Source organism: Oncorhynchus clarkii, chromosome 18 (genome assembly GCF_045791955.1).
Source record: "Oncorhynchus clarkii lewisi isolate Uvic-CL-2024 chromosome 18, UVic_Ocla_1.0, whole genome shotgun sequence".
Lineage (NCBI taxonomy): Eukaryota > Metazoa > Chordata > Actinopteri > Salmoniformes > Salmonidae > Oncorhynchus > Oncorhynchus clarkii.
This window is the reverse complement of record NC_092164.1, coordinates 48,830,629-48,845,690: the sequence shown is the minus strand read 5'-3', so window position 1 is coordinate 48,845,690 and position 15,062 is coordinate 48,830,629.

Sequence of the window (15,062 nt, the reverse complement as noted above, 5' to 3'; positions counted from 1 at the left end):
CGGGAAGCTAGAGGGAACTGACCAGAACAGAGACTTTGGTCTTGTTGTTTTATAGGAGAAAATGCCTTAAACTGAAACAGGGATTGCCAATAGCCTAGATCAGGTACCCCCCAAAGGTACGCGCAACGCCGTCGGGGGTACGCCAAATAACAATGTGAAAAAAAATGTCTTCACATTTTCAACCAGTCCATTTATATTTTCCAACAGGGCTATACGTTTGGGTGAGGTTTTTGTCTCACCTGAGTAGCCTCGTTTCACTGCCAAAGATGAAATGAAACCATCTAGTGTTCAGCGAAATAACAACACAAATGTCAAATACAGGTAGCCTAGTCAAATAATTAACATCCAATCACATTAACTGTTACTCTCTCGTGGGTGAAACCTTCACTCTTGTGCAGACATTTAGAGACGAAACATGCCAATTTGAAAAATAAGCCACATGAGTTTTTTGAGTGAGAAGTAAGACGACTTTAGAGTAGTAAGACATGTATAAAAGCAACAGATACCATTAATAAGAAGGGGCTAGAAGCGTCTTATATGGTGAACTACCGAGTGACAGGCAAGCCCCATACTATTGTTAAGGACTTAATTCTACCTGCTGCCGCGAATATGGCTGGGACAATGCTGAGGGAAAAGGACAAGAAAAACTATAAAGACAATGCCTTCATCAAACAACACTGTTTCGCAACGCGTAAGTGACATGGCATGTTTTGAAACAATTACAGCTTTGCATGCAAGCCAGTGAATTCTATGCGTACACATGGATGAGTCAACAGATGTGGCGGGCCTGGCACAGCTCCTGGTATGTTTATGGGGGGTCAATTAAGGAATACATCGTCTTCTGAAAACCACTGGAAACCAGGACAACAGGAGAGGATATTTTTAAAGTACTCAAATCAAAGTTTATTTGTCACGTGCGCAGAATACAACAGGTGAACACCTTACAGTGAAATGCTTACTTACAGGCCCTAACCAACAGTGCAATTTTAAAGTAAAAAATAGGTATTAGGGGAGCAATAGATAAGTATGGAAATAAAAAACAACAGTAAAAAGACAATGAATAATAACAGTAGCGAGGCTATATACAGTAGGGAGGTTATATACAGGCACCAGTTAGTCGGGCTAATTGAGGAAGTATGTACATGTAGGTATGGTTAAAGTGACTATGCTTATATGATAAACAGAGAGTAGCAGCAGCGTAAAAGAGGGGTTGTGGGGGACACACAATGCAAATTGTCCATGTAGCCATTTGATTACCTGTTCAGGAGTCTTATGGCTTGGGGGTAAAGAACTGTTGAGAAGCCTTTTGGTCCTTGACTTGGTGCTCCGGTACCACTTGCCATGCGGTAGTAGAGAGAACAGTCTATGACTGGGGTGGTTTGGGTATTTTAAAATTTTTAGGGCCTTCCTCTGACACTGCCTGGTGTGGAGGTCCTGGATGGCAGGCAGCTTAGCCCCAGCAGTTGCCGTACCAGGCAGTGATGCAACCAGTCAGGATGCTCAGGATGTTGCAGCTGTATAACCTTTTGAGGATCTCAGGACCCATGCCAAATCTTTTTAGTTTCCTGAGGGTGAATAGGTTTTGTCGTGCCGTCTTCACGACTGTCTTGGTGTGTTTGGACCATTCTAGTTTGTTGTTGATGTGGACACCAAGGAACTTGAAGCTCTCAACCTGCTCCTCTACAGCCCCGTCGATGAGAATGGGGGTGTGCCCAGTCCTCCTTTTCCTGTAGTCCACAACCATCTCCTTAGTCTTGGTTACGTTGAGGGATAGGTTGTTATTCTGGCACCACATGACCAGGACTCTGACCTCCTCCATATAGGCTGTCTTGTAGTTGTCGGTGATCAGGCCTACCACTGTTGTGTCGTCTGCAAACTTAATGATGGTGCTGGAGTCGTATCTGGTCACTCAGTCATGGGTGAACAAGAAGTACAGGAGGGGACTGAGCACGCACCCCTGAAGGGCTCAAGTGTTGAGGATCAGTATGGCAGATGTGTTGCTACCTACCCTCACCACCTGGGGGTGGCCCGTCAGGAAGTCCAGGATCCAGTTGCAGAGGGAGGTGGTTAGTCCCAGGATCCTTAGCTTAGCGCTAAGCTTTGAGGGTACTATGGTATTGAACTCTGAGCTGTAGTCAATGAATATCATTCTCACGTAGGTGTTCCTTTTGTCCAGGTGGGAAAGGACATTGTGGAATGGAATAGAGATTACATCATCTCAGGATCTGTTTGGGTGGTATGCAAATTGGAGTGGGTCTAGGGTTTCTGGGATAAATGTGTTGATATGAGCCGTTACCAGCCTTTCAAAGCACTTAATGGCTACGGACGTGAGTGCTGTGGGTCTGTAGTCATTTATGCAGGTTGCCTTAGTTTTCTTGGGCACAGGGACTATGGTGGTCTGATAGAAACATGTTGATACTACAGACTCAATCAGGGACATGTTGAAAATGTCAGTGAAGACACCTGCCAGTTGGTCCGCACATGCCGGAGCACATGTCCTGGTAATCCGTCCGGTCCCGCGGCCTTGTGAATGTTGACCTGTTGAAAGGTCTTACTGAAGTCATCCGGAACAGCTGATGCTGTCATGCATGCCTCAGTGTTGCTTGCCTCGAAGCAAGCATAGAAGTGATTTAGCTCGTCTGGTAGGATTGTGTTGCTGGGCAGCTCGTGGCTGAGGGCATAGCAGGATTTCTTATAAGCTTCCAGGTTAGTGTCCCACACACACTGAAAGAGGCAGCTCTACCCTTTAGCTCAGTGCGAATGTTGCATGTTATCCATGGCTTCTGGTTGGGGTATGTACGTACAGTTACTGTGGGGACAACATCCACAATGCACTTATTGATAAAGCCAGTGAATGATGTGGTGTACTCCTCAATGCAATCGGAAAAATCCCAGAACATGTTCCAGTCTGTAATAGCAAAACAGTCCTGTAGTTTATCATCTGCTTCATCTGACCACTGTTTTTATAGGCCGAGTCACATGTGATTCCTGCTTTAACTTTTGCATGTCAGCAGGAATCAGGAGGATAGACTTGTGGTCAGATTTACCAAATGGAGGGCGAGGGAGAGCTTTGTACGTGTTTCTGTGTGTGGAGTTTAAGTTTCCCTGCATTAAAGTCTCCGGCCACTAGGAATGCCGCCTCCGGATGAACGGTTTCCTGTTTGCCTATTTCCTTATACAGCTGACTGAGTGCGGTCTTAGTGTCAGCGTCCATCTGTGGTGGTAAATAAACAGCCACGAAAAATATAGATGAAAACTTTCTTAGCAAATAGTGTGGTCTACAGTTTATCATAAGATACTCTACTTCAGGCGAGCAAAATCTAGAGACTTCCTTAGATTTCGTGCACCAGCTGTTGTTTACAAATATGCACAGACCGTCCCCCCTCGCCCCTGTGCTGTTCTATCTAGCCGGTTCAGGGTATATCCTGTTAGCGGAATATCCATGTCATCATTCAGCCACGAATCCGTGAAACATAAGATGTTACAGTTTTTGATGTCCTGTTGGTGGGATATTCGTGATCGTACCTCGTCTAATTTATTGTCCAATGATTGTACGTTGGCGAGTAATATTGACGGTAACGGCAGCTTTCCCACTCGCCTTCTCCGGATCCTTATGAAGCACCCCGCTCTGTGTACTCTGTACCTGCATCTCTTTCTCTTGCCAATAACGGGGATGCCGTCCTTATTGTGCTTCCTGCTTGTTTAAGAAAGAATCTTAATCTAATTCGAGGTGAGTGATCACTGTCCTGATATTCAGAAGCTCTTTTTTGCCATAAGATACGGTTGCAGAAACATGTACAAAATAAGTTACAAATAACGCAAAAAAAAAAACAACATAATAGCACAATTGGTTAGGCGCCCGTAAAACTGCTGCCATTTCTTCTGGCGCCCTGCTGGACAGCTTTGTGACATCAAATGGACTTTGGTGGTCCAGATGTGTTGGTATCTGTACTGATGGCGCAAAAGCCATGACAGGGAGACATAGTGGAGTGGTAACTCGCATGCAAGCAGGTGCTCCCCACACCACTTGGGTACACTGCAGCATCCACCGAGAGGCTCTTGCTGCCAAAAGAATGTCTGACAGCTTGAAAGACGTTTTGGACACCACAGTGAAAATGGTTGACTTTGTTAAAGCAAGGCCCCAGAACTATTTTCGGCATTATGCAATGATATGGGCAGCGACCATGTAACGCTTTTACAACATACAGAAGTACTCTGGTTATCAAGGGGCAACATATGGACATGTTTTTTTTTATTGAGACGAGCTTCAAGTTTTCTTTACTGACCATAATTTTCACTTGTCTGACCGCTTGCATGATGAGGAGTTTCTCATACGACTGGCCTATCTGGGTGATGTTTTGTACTAGCCTGAATGTTCTGAGTCTAGAATTACAGGGACTCTTCACAACTATATTCAATGTCCAGGACAAGATTGAGGCTATGATCAAAAAGTTGGAGCTCTTCTCTGTTTGCATTAACAAGGACAACACACAGGTCTTTCCATAATTGTATGATTTTTTTGTGTGTAAACAAACTCAAGCTTACGGATAATGTCAAATGTGATATAGCAAAGCACCTGAGTGAGTTGGGTGCGCAATTACGCAGGTACTTTCCCGAAATGGACAACACAAACAGCTGGATTCGTTATCCCTTTCATGCCCTGCCTCCAGCCCACTTATCGATATCTGAAAAAGAGAGCCTTATCGAAATTGCAACAAGCTGTTCAGTGAAAATTTTATTCAATCAGAATCCACTGCCAGATTTGTGGATTGGGCTGCGCTCAGAGTATCCTGTCTTGGTAAATCGTGCGGTTAAGACACTGATGCCCTTTGCAACCACGTACCTATGTGAGATTCTTGGCCCTCTGTGGATTCTCGGCCCTCACTAGCATGACAACTAAATACAGGCACAGAATGTGTGTGGAAAATTATTTAATGACTGAGATGTCATCCTTTCAAGCACAACTTTCTCATTAACCTGTGGTGAGTTATTCACCATTTTTGAGTAACAAATAAGGTTTTATTTGTAAGATGGCTAAATAAAGAGTAAAATGATTTATTATTTGTAAGGGATTTCCTCCTCTTCTTCCGAAGAGGAGAGGCGAAAAGGATCGGAGGACCAATATGCGGCATGGTAAGTGTCCATGGTTCTTTTAATAAGAAATAGTACACATGAACAACTGAATACAAAAAACAATAAACGTGGAATGAACGAAACCCAAAACAGTACCGTGTGGTGAAAAACACAGACACGGAAACAAACACCCACAAACACACAGTGAAACCCAGGCTACCTAAGTATGATTCTCAATCAGAGACAACTAATGACACCTGCCTCTGATTGAGAACCATACTAGGCCGAAACATAGAAATCCCCAAATCATGGAAAAACAAACATAGACTGCCCACCCCAACTCACGCCCTGACCATACTAAATAACGACAAAACAAAGGAAATAACGTCAGAACGTGACATTATTATTGTATTATTTTTTGTGCCCTGGTCCTATAAGAGCTCTTTGTCACTTCCCACGAGCCGGGCTGTGACAAAAACTCACACTCATTCTTATGTTTAATAAATGTATCGTATAGTGTGTGTGCAGCAGGCTTACAATGATGGCAAGACACAACATTTGAGAGTGCGCTGACCCTGGTGCTAGAGAGGGTATGCAGCTGGAGGTTGAATGTTTGAAGGGGTACGGGACTATACAAAGTTTGGGATCCACTGGCCTAGATAATAATTGATTTGACTATTAAAAAGTGTTTCTTGCTAATGTTGAGTTGTATTCATATAATTGCAGTCGCATTGCATTTCAAAGGTCCTTCAGAAAACTATTTGGTGAGAGATGAGTAAATACTGACATTTATTTCCCATGATATGTGCCCATAGAAACACATTAAATGCTTTGAAATGAACTGAGAGTAGTAAGTGTTCCAGTTGTGTGTTCTTGTGAGATCTGTCTGTTAGGAGTTGGTTTGCTCTGCTATTGCACACAGATGTGAGCTCCTCTGCTGTTGGTGTTGTCTCATCATTGCCCTCTGCAGGAAAGCAGGGAGTGGTGCCTTCCCCTCCATCGATCTCATGACACGCGTATGCACGCACACACAAACACACATGCACATGCACATGCATCAGGCGGAAGCACACACAAACACACATTTACCCTTCTAGCTGACAGAGTTAGATGCATGTCCTCTACAGGGTGTTTGCATTTGGATGAGTGGACAGCAGCTCATATACACTAATTAAATCACCTGCATTACTATCCTATCAGCTGACTGGCCTGGCAGAGATTAATAAACCAATCAACACACACTGAACTCAACCGACCCACCTGACTACACACACAGGGATGGATGTTCACACAGACACACACACACACACGCGCACGCACACTCCCTTCTTTGAAACTCTCCCTCCTTCGAGGCAAGGCAATTAATCAACCCAACACACCACGGTTTGCCTTCCCCTTCTCTCTAAACATGGTAAATAACCCGGTCTTCGCTCTCTCCACGATGCAGGGAGACATTTCATCAAACAAATATGATCGAAACAAAGCTAATGACGTGTAAATTGTTGATGATGTATTCTGTAGTGAGCGGCCGCAGTGTGCTGTCTGTCTGAGGGTAATCACTGACATGGGTAAGACATAATGAAGAGGAAATTCATATGAATATGAATATGAGGGACATCGAACAAAGCAAAGCAAAGTTGATATTCAGAGAGTGATTGGTCTGGCTGCGGATGGTGTGATAAGGTAAATGTTTTCTTTTGACGGTACAGTACACTCCCTGACTGTCTGAATAGCACACCTGCAAATCAGTCTAGTTCCTTGATGTTGTGGACAAATCTAAAGTGAGGAACGTCAATGTCTTTAAATGAATAGTCTATGAATAGCAAATATATAATAAGATAATGACCCACAAAGACCAAATGCAATAGAGTCAAACAGCAGAGCTATCATAAGAAAAGTGGAGGGGGTGGTTGAGGTCATGGTAGGGTGAAGCTTGGCCAGCCTCCCCACAGTAGGCTCACCTCTTTGAGTCTTGTCTCCCTCTGCTATAGCCCCTCCACCCTGGTCCCTGGTTCTGCAGTGGGTGGTGCAGAGCACCAGACAGACACTTTGCGTAGAGCGCCAGGCTAGTCCACAGCTAAAACCCCTGACATTCTGAGTAGCGTAGAGCGCTAGCTAGGCTAGTCCATATACAGCTAGAGTCCTGCCAGAGCCCTGCCAAGCCAGCGCATTACCAGCCCTAATCCCACAAGCTGAAGCAGGGGATCTTACATCTGAGAACAATGGCTCTCCTTCCCAAATCTGACAGAGGCACAGGCACAGCAGACACAGATTTGTGGAGACAGCATTAGGGTTGGCAGGGAGGGAGGGTTCATGGGGAGGAATGGAGGGGTGATGGATGGAGGTGAGGGAGAACGAGCTAGCTACTAATAGACACAAACAGTGCTACGAGAGTTGGGATAATCCACAGTGAACAACTGACCAACTATAGTAACAGATATCTATCTCTATGTTATTACAAAGGAAGAGGTTCTTTGTCTAGTCAAAAGAAAAGGGCCAGTTGACTAATCATATAGCACTATTAGAACACCTGAATACATGAGACATACTCCAACTGAGTGCTTGAACAACCTAATGAAATGACTGGACATGTAAGCCAGACAAAGTGTGGAGTGGACTTATGCTTGATCATGTTTTTATCTGTGTTGGCATAGTCTATTGTAACATGCTTAGCAAAACCTAGTAGCTGGCCAGGAAGTATGTGAGATTTTGTTCTGGGTGCCAAGATTAGTTTTAGCAAGACGAACTAGCTACGGGCTCTTTTGCAGATTGTCGATGGATACCTGTATTCACGGAGTATAGAAATGTGATGTTCAGACTAAAGCCCAAGCATGCAGATTTTCTTCTTTCAAACGTGTGTCTCATATCATCCCTCTCTCTTATTTCACAGAACATGTAGAACAGAAATGTATGATGTGTGGCGTGCCAAGGACCTAATTTGCCGTGGTACAGACATCTGGCAGAAGTGATACCTGTTTTGATATTGCTGTAAATGGTTGGTGTTGTGTGTGTTTGAGGTGGCTGGAGGAAACATGCCTTTTATGCACACACACCTCACACACACACACACACATTCCACACAATCTCTGCAGTGTGTGCAACAGATGGATTTTCCCCTCCAGGAGCTGACTGAACAAAAAGAACATTCAATATGTAATTACCTTCCTTCTCTCCATACACACAGCAGCCAGTCACGCTGTTGTAGAGAATTCAATATGCACCCATGACACTTCCTAGTGTAATGCCATGGAAATAAATGTTTGTTTTGCTACTGTGTGTGTGGAGGAGGGAGAAAGCCACCTGCATTGTTAATCATGAGATGTGGGTCGTCCGTCGAACGCTAGCCAAACGCAAGACTGCGCGGCTGGCTGGTTGGTGCGGGAACATGTGATGTTGGCTCTTGTAGAGAGCCACCGCCGAGAAGATGGAGTTTCTTTAATACCAAACTTTTCCCTGCAGATGTTTCCATGCAGTATTTTTATGGTTGCATGAGCAAACTTCACTCACAATATTTTGTATTCTTATTAACTGCTTGGGTACAATTTACTGTCCTCTAAGGCGATGGAGGTGGTTGGGAGAGGGAGAGGGAGAGGGGGACTCTGGTCGGAGCTGATAAGCCGCTGCTCACAAGAAGGCCTGCTGGAGGGACCAGATTTTCCAGGAAGACAATGTCCACTAGGTCAAACACACACATACAGGCGAGTGTGAGCGCGAGCAAACACACACACACACACACACCAAATTGTTCAGACACATACACACGTCACATAGGCCCTAGCCTGACAACTCACACTAAATTGTCCCGCTGCTCTGTTGTTCACTACATTCTTTAGTCTGAGACTGCTATCGTTGAAGTCGTTTGTGGTGACGAGGGTCTCTAACCAATCAGCATATCAAAGCCAATGACACAATTTCAAACGGCAGATTTACCCGCGTGTGTTCTGGCTCTGGCCCAACCCATCGGTTTCCGTGTTTGCATTCGGTGAAGGGTCGAAGGGGTAGTCAGATCCAGACTCATTGAGGAGAATGAACTAACGTCTGTGTGCGTGGCATAGCGTTTGGCTGGAGCATGGAGTCTGGGTAGCCAGGCAACATAGGAACTGCATAGCACTACACACACAAACACTCACGGCTCACGGCTCTACCCAACACACACACACACACAGACTCCAGCCTCACACACTACATCCACACATGATAATACAAATACCCATGTACTGTAATTACCCTCTATAACTAACTGATTAATGATGATTATAATATTGCATGTGAACGACATCAAAGCGAAAGTTGAAAACAGAAAAAAATGATGATATTCTCTCCCTTCTAGTTGCTGTGTGTTGGTGTTTATGTCTGGGAGACTGGGGAAGGAAACGGCAGGGTAGCGATAAGGGGAGAAAAACGATGGTGGCTCAGCGGTGAGCTGGGCTGGGATCCACTCCACAGTGCAGACAAGAGCACAGCAGAGACGTGCGTCTATAAAGTAAAAGAAGCACCTTTCTGTGGGGATATGACAGCCAATCCATCAGGGGAAATGGAGCCTCTGTCTCTGGCACCAAGGAGAGAGGCCCCCAAGCTTTAGAAATAGTTGCGCATTTTTAAAGGAAATTGGAAGTTGTCAGACATATGCCATCCGCTTAGATTTTTTTTTTAGGATCTCTCCTTCTAGACTTGTTGACGTGCGGCTCGGGGGAACATGATTGAAACATCCCAGAATACCAAGTAGCAGGGGTTTGAAAGGCTAACCTGCAAGGTGCTGAATTTCCTTGGAGCAGGAAGATGAGTGTATTCCTGGTCAAATGCCACCATGTCAAGGAGTGGCACTCTAGTCGGGCTGGAAAATAGAGTTTACTGCATTGTAGTGTCTCCCTTTTCAGAACTTCATCTTCGTTGCATTATGGTGGTGTGTGTGTGTGTGTGTGTGTGTGTGTGTGTGTGTGTGTGTGTGTGTGTGTGTGTGTGTGTGTGTGTGTGTGAGAGAGATCCTGCTAAGTACAGTTGAAGTTGGAAGTTTACGTACACCTTAGCCAAATACATTTAAACTCTGTTTTTCCACAATTTCTGACATTTAGTCCTAGTAAAAATTCCCTGTCTTAGGTCAGTTAGGATCACCACTTAATTTTAAGAATGTGAAATGTCAGAATAATAGCAGAGAGAATGATTTATTTCAGCTTTTATTTCTTTCATCACATTCCCAGTGGGCCAGATGTTTACATACACTCAATTAGTATTTGGTAGCATTGCCTTTAAATTGTTTAACTTGGGTCACACGTTTTGGGTAGCCTTACACAAGCTTCCCACAATAAGTTGGGTGAATTTTGGCCTATTCCTCCTGACAGAGCTGGTGTAACTGAGTCAGGTTTGTAGGCCTCCTTGCTCGCACATGCTTTTTCAGATCTGCCCAAAAATCTTCTATTGGATTGAGGTCAGGGCTTTGTGATGACCACTCCAATACCTTGACTTTGTTGTCCTTAAGCCATTGTGCCACAACTGTGGAAAAGCTTAAAAATTCCTGACTGATGTCTTGAGATGTTGCTTCAATATATCCACATAATTTTCTTACCTCATGATGCCATCTACTGTATTTTGTGAAGTGCACCAGCCCCTCCTGCAGCAAAGTTATATTATTATTATATTATTATTATTATATATTATTTCATCAGATCAGAGGACATTTCTTCAAAAAGTATGATCTTTGTCCCCATGTGCAGTTGAAAACCGTAGCCTGGCTTTTTTTATGGAAGTTTTGGAGCAGTGGCTTCTCCCTTGCTGAGCGTCCCTATAGGACTCGTTTTACCGTGGACATAGAGACTTTTGTACCTGTTTCCTCCAGCATCTTCACAAGGTCCTTTGTTGTTATTCTGGGATTGATTTGCACTTTTCGCACCAAAGTACGTTTGTCACGCCCTGACAGTAGAGATCTTTTTATTCTCTATTTGGTTGGTCAGGGTGTGACTCGGGTAGGAAACTCTATGTTCTTTGTTTCTATGTTTTGGCCGGGTATGGCTCTCAATCAGGGACAGCTGTCTATCGTTGTCTCTGATTGGGAATCATACTTGGGCAGCCTGTTTTGTGGGATGTTGTTTTTTGTACAGCTCTGTGTAGCCTACCGAACGTTACGTTCGTTTTCCTTTTGTTGTTTTTAGGTGTTCATTTTTAATAAAGATAAAATGTACGCCTACCACGCTGCACCTTGGTCCGATCATTTCGACGAGCGTAACAATATTCATCTCTAGGAGACAGAACGCGTCTCCTTCCTGAGCGGTATGACGTCTGCATGGTCCCATGGTGTTTAAACTTGCATACAATTGTTTGTACAGATGAACGTGGTACCTTCAGCCATTTGGAAATTGCTCCCAAGGATGAACCAGACTTGTGGAGGTCTACAATTATTTTTCTGAGGTCTTAGCTGATTTATTTTGATTTTCCCATGATGTCAAGCAAAGAGGCACTAAGTTTGAAGGTAGGCCTTGAAATACATCCACAGGTACACCTCCAATTGACTCAAATGATGTCAATTAGCCTATCAGAAGCTTCTAAAGCCATGACATAATTTCTGGAATTTTCCAAGCTGTTTAAAGGCTCAGTCAACATATGTATGTAAACTTCTGACCCACCGGAATTGTGATACAGTGAATGATAAGTGAAATAATCTGTCTGTAAACAATTGTTGGAAAAATTACTTGTGTCATGCACAAAGTACATGTCCTAACAGACTTGTCAAAACAATAGTTTGTTAACAAGAAATTTGTGGAGTGGTTGAAAAACGGGTTTTAATGACTCCAACCTAAGTGTATGTAAACTTCCGACTTCAACTGTACACATGTCAATCACAATGTGCTACAACTACATGCAGTGAATAATCAGTCTAAATACTCTCACCAGAGATAGTTTCAGCATGGATTCTGAATTCCATCATGCCTTTAGGTTACTGAAAACCAATGGTCATTGTGAAGGTAAATTCGGGAAGGACTCCCAATGTTGAACTTCAAAGAGGCAGTGCACTGTGTCTAATTCAGATGATAATGTCGGTCGGAGTGGTTGATTAAAGTTTGCTTTCGCTGCACATGGAAATGGCAGGTGGTCTGTATGAGTGGCCTTCATGCTGAGAGAGATGAGAGGAGGTATAGCCAGAGGGCTCAGACAGAATGTCCTGTATGGATTTGTAGTCTTCCTCCCCTTTCATCTCTCGTGTAGTGGAACAAGCCACAGACATAGAGACAAGGAACACCCTAGAGAGAGAGTCCATTACACTCAGAATCATAGTAAAACAACCTGTTGTACACTCTCTGGGTATTCAGTGTCTCATTACGCCATGTGGACTGGGCATCTGACACACACAAAAAAACACAAATAAATCATTGTAAATCATACTATGAATGTAAATGGCACTGAATCATCTGTGTGATGACATCACCATTATCATTATACTTTCCTTTTTTTGTTGATCACATGCACAGGGTCACAGATGTAGTTGCATTGTATAGTGAAATACTTAATGTTCAAGCTCCAACACTGCAGGGGTGAATGAAACAATGATGTCCAAAGCAGCAGGAAGACAGTGGGAGCAGCAGGAAGACAGTGGTAGCAGCAGGAAGACAGTGGTAGCAGCAGGAAGACAGTGGGGAAGCAGCAGGAAGACAGTGGGGAAGCAGCCGGAAGACAGGGGTGAAGCAGCTGGAAGACAGGGGTGAAGCAGCTGGAAGACAGGGGTGAAGCAGCTGGAAGACAGGGGTGAAGCAGCTGGAAGACAGGGGTGAAGCAGCTGGAAGACAGGGGTGAAGCAGCTGGAAGACAGGGGTGAAGCAGCTGGAAGACAGTAAGAGCAGCAGGAAGACAGGGGGAGTAGCAGGAAGACGGGTGAAGCAGGAAGACAGGGGGAGCAGCAGGAAGACAGGGGGAGCAGCAGGAAGACAGGGGAAGCAGCAGGAAGACAGGGGGAGCAGCAGGAAGACAGGGGGAGCAGCAGCAGGAAGACAGGGGGAGCAGCAGCAGGAAGACAGGGGGAGCAGCAGCAGGAAGACAGTGGGAGCAGCAGGAAGACAGTGGGAGCAGCAGGAAGACAGTGGGAGCAGCAGCAGGAAGACGGGGTGAAGCAGCAGGAAGACAGGGGGTGAAGCAGCAGGAAGACAGGGGGTGAAGCAGCAGGAAGACAGGGGGTGAAGCAGCAGGAAGACAGGGGGTGAAGCAGCAGGAAGACAGGGGGTGAAGCAGCAGGAAGACAGGGGGTGAAGCAGCAGGAAGACAGGGGGATCAGGTAGCTGACTAGTGCCTTGCGGTCAGTGGTGGTGGAGTTGCCATACCAGGCTGTGATGCAGCCCAACAGTATGCTCTCGATGGTGCTCCTGTAGAACACTGTAAGGGGCCCTCGGGGACAGTACAGATTTCTTCAGCCTCCTGAAGTTAGAGTCGCTGTCGTGCTTTCCTCACCACGTTGTCCGTGCTGTTGAACCATTTCAGCTCCTTGGAGATGTGCACGCTGAGGAACTTTAAATTTGTTGACCATCTCCGGGGTGGACCATTGATGAGGATGGTTGCATGCCCAGCCTGTTTTTTTCTGAAGTCCACAATCAGTTCCTTTGTTTTGCTGACGTTGAGGGAGAGCGCCTCCTCCCTGTAGGCCGTCTCGTCGTTATTGATAATCAGGTCTACTACTGTCGTGTCGTCAGCGAACTTGATGATAGAGTTGGAACTGTGCCACTTTTCTACTTACAAACGTACAATAATTGCAAAAAGCCAGAAAAAAAACCCATATAATTGAGCCAGTGTGCATCAGTCGCATTTGTAGCTTAGATTTGCTCCTGCCCAAGGTGAAAATAACCTGTAATAATACTTGAAATGACAATTAATCTGTCCGTAGTGAGGAGAGGAACATTAAGATAACACTTGATAACATCTCCTGTCGCCTCTCACAACGAGTCACTGTGTTGGTAATCACATTTCCCCACATTTCTTTGCAGATCTAAGCTACGGAGGTGGGGAGAAAGAGAGAGAGGGAGAAGCAGAAAGGCAAAGAGTCTCAGGGAGGTAAAGATAAATGCTACAGACTATGTTGTCACATGATTTGCAAAGTAAGAATGGATAAATATTTCAATTTAAATGCAAAACGCTGAGGTGGTAGTGGGGGGTTATATCAACTGCTGCATTTCAGTTACATGCTACTGGAGGATTCATAAATAATCATTCACTGTAATTATTCCTATTCAAATGAGGTTTTAAGCCTTCTGTGGCATGCAGTGTTCTTTACAGTAATGTTTTTATTTCCTAAACCCTGTGTTGTTCTTGTTCTTAATGTAATTGATTCTGTCCTCTGGCTCATCGAGTTGACAGATATCTGCAGCGGGACAATTTCTCAAGATCCCAGCAGGAACACACTCAGACGTAAGGGGCCTGTGTGTGTGTGTGTGTGTATCTGTGTGTGTGTTTCCTTCCAGAGGCCAGTGAACCCCTCTACCTCCTCCACTCCTAAATCACCCTCTACACTCCCCACACCTCATCTCCTAACCTGGTTTATCAACATCAACCACCTCTAGCCTCCACCATTTCTGCTTTCTGATGTTTATGCAGTTTGTCCTGTCTAAGAGAGAGAGGGAGATATAGCCTACAGAGTGCTGACTTGGTGAGAATCTTTGTAATGGTATAGTATTTTATTATACTTTGACTGACTTATGAGAGGGGTACTGTGGAAAGGTTTCCAGCATGGGGTCACAGTCAGGATTCAATAAGACATGCTTTACAACTCCTCTCCATAGCCGTAAATATATGTTCAAATGTGACATGACTGCCTTTGTCAGGGCCATATATCTCTATATGGCTCAGGCCTTTGTACATTCTCTAGGCTTGCCTATGGTGCCTACGATTCCAGTTACCTCTCATCATCCAGAAAGTATAGGATTCCATATGATTCCTTCCTAGGACTGAATATAGAGCCTACAATTCATCTTACCCAATCCGTAAAAACAAAGCTTCCAGAAAGTATAGGATTCCAT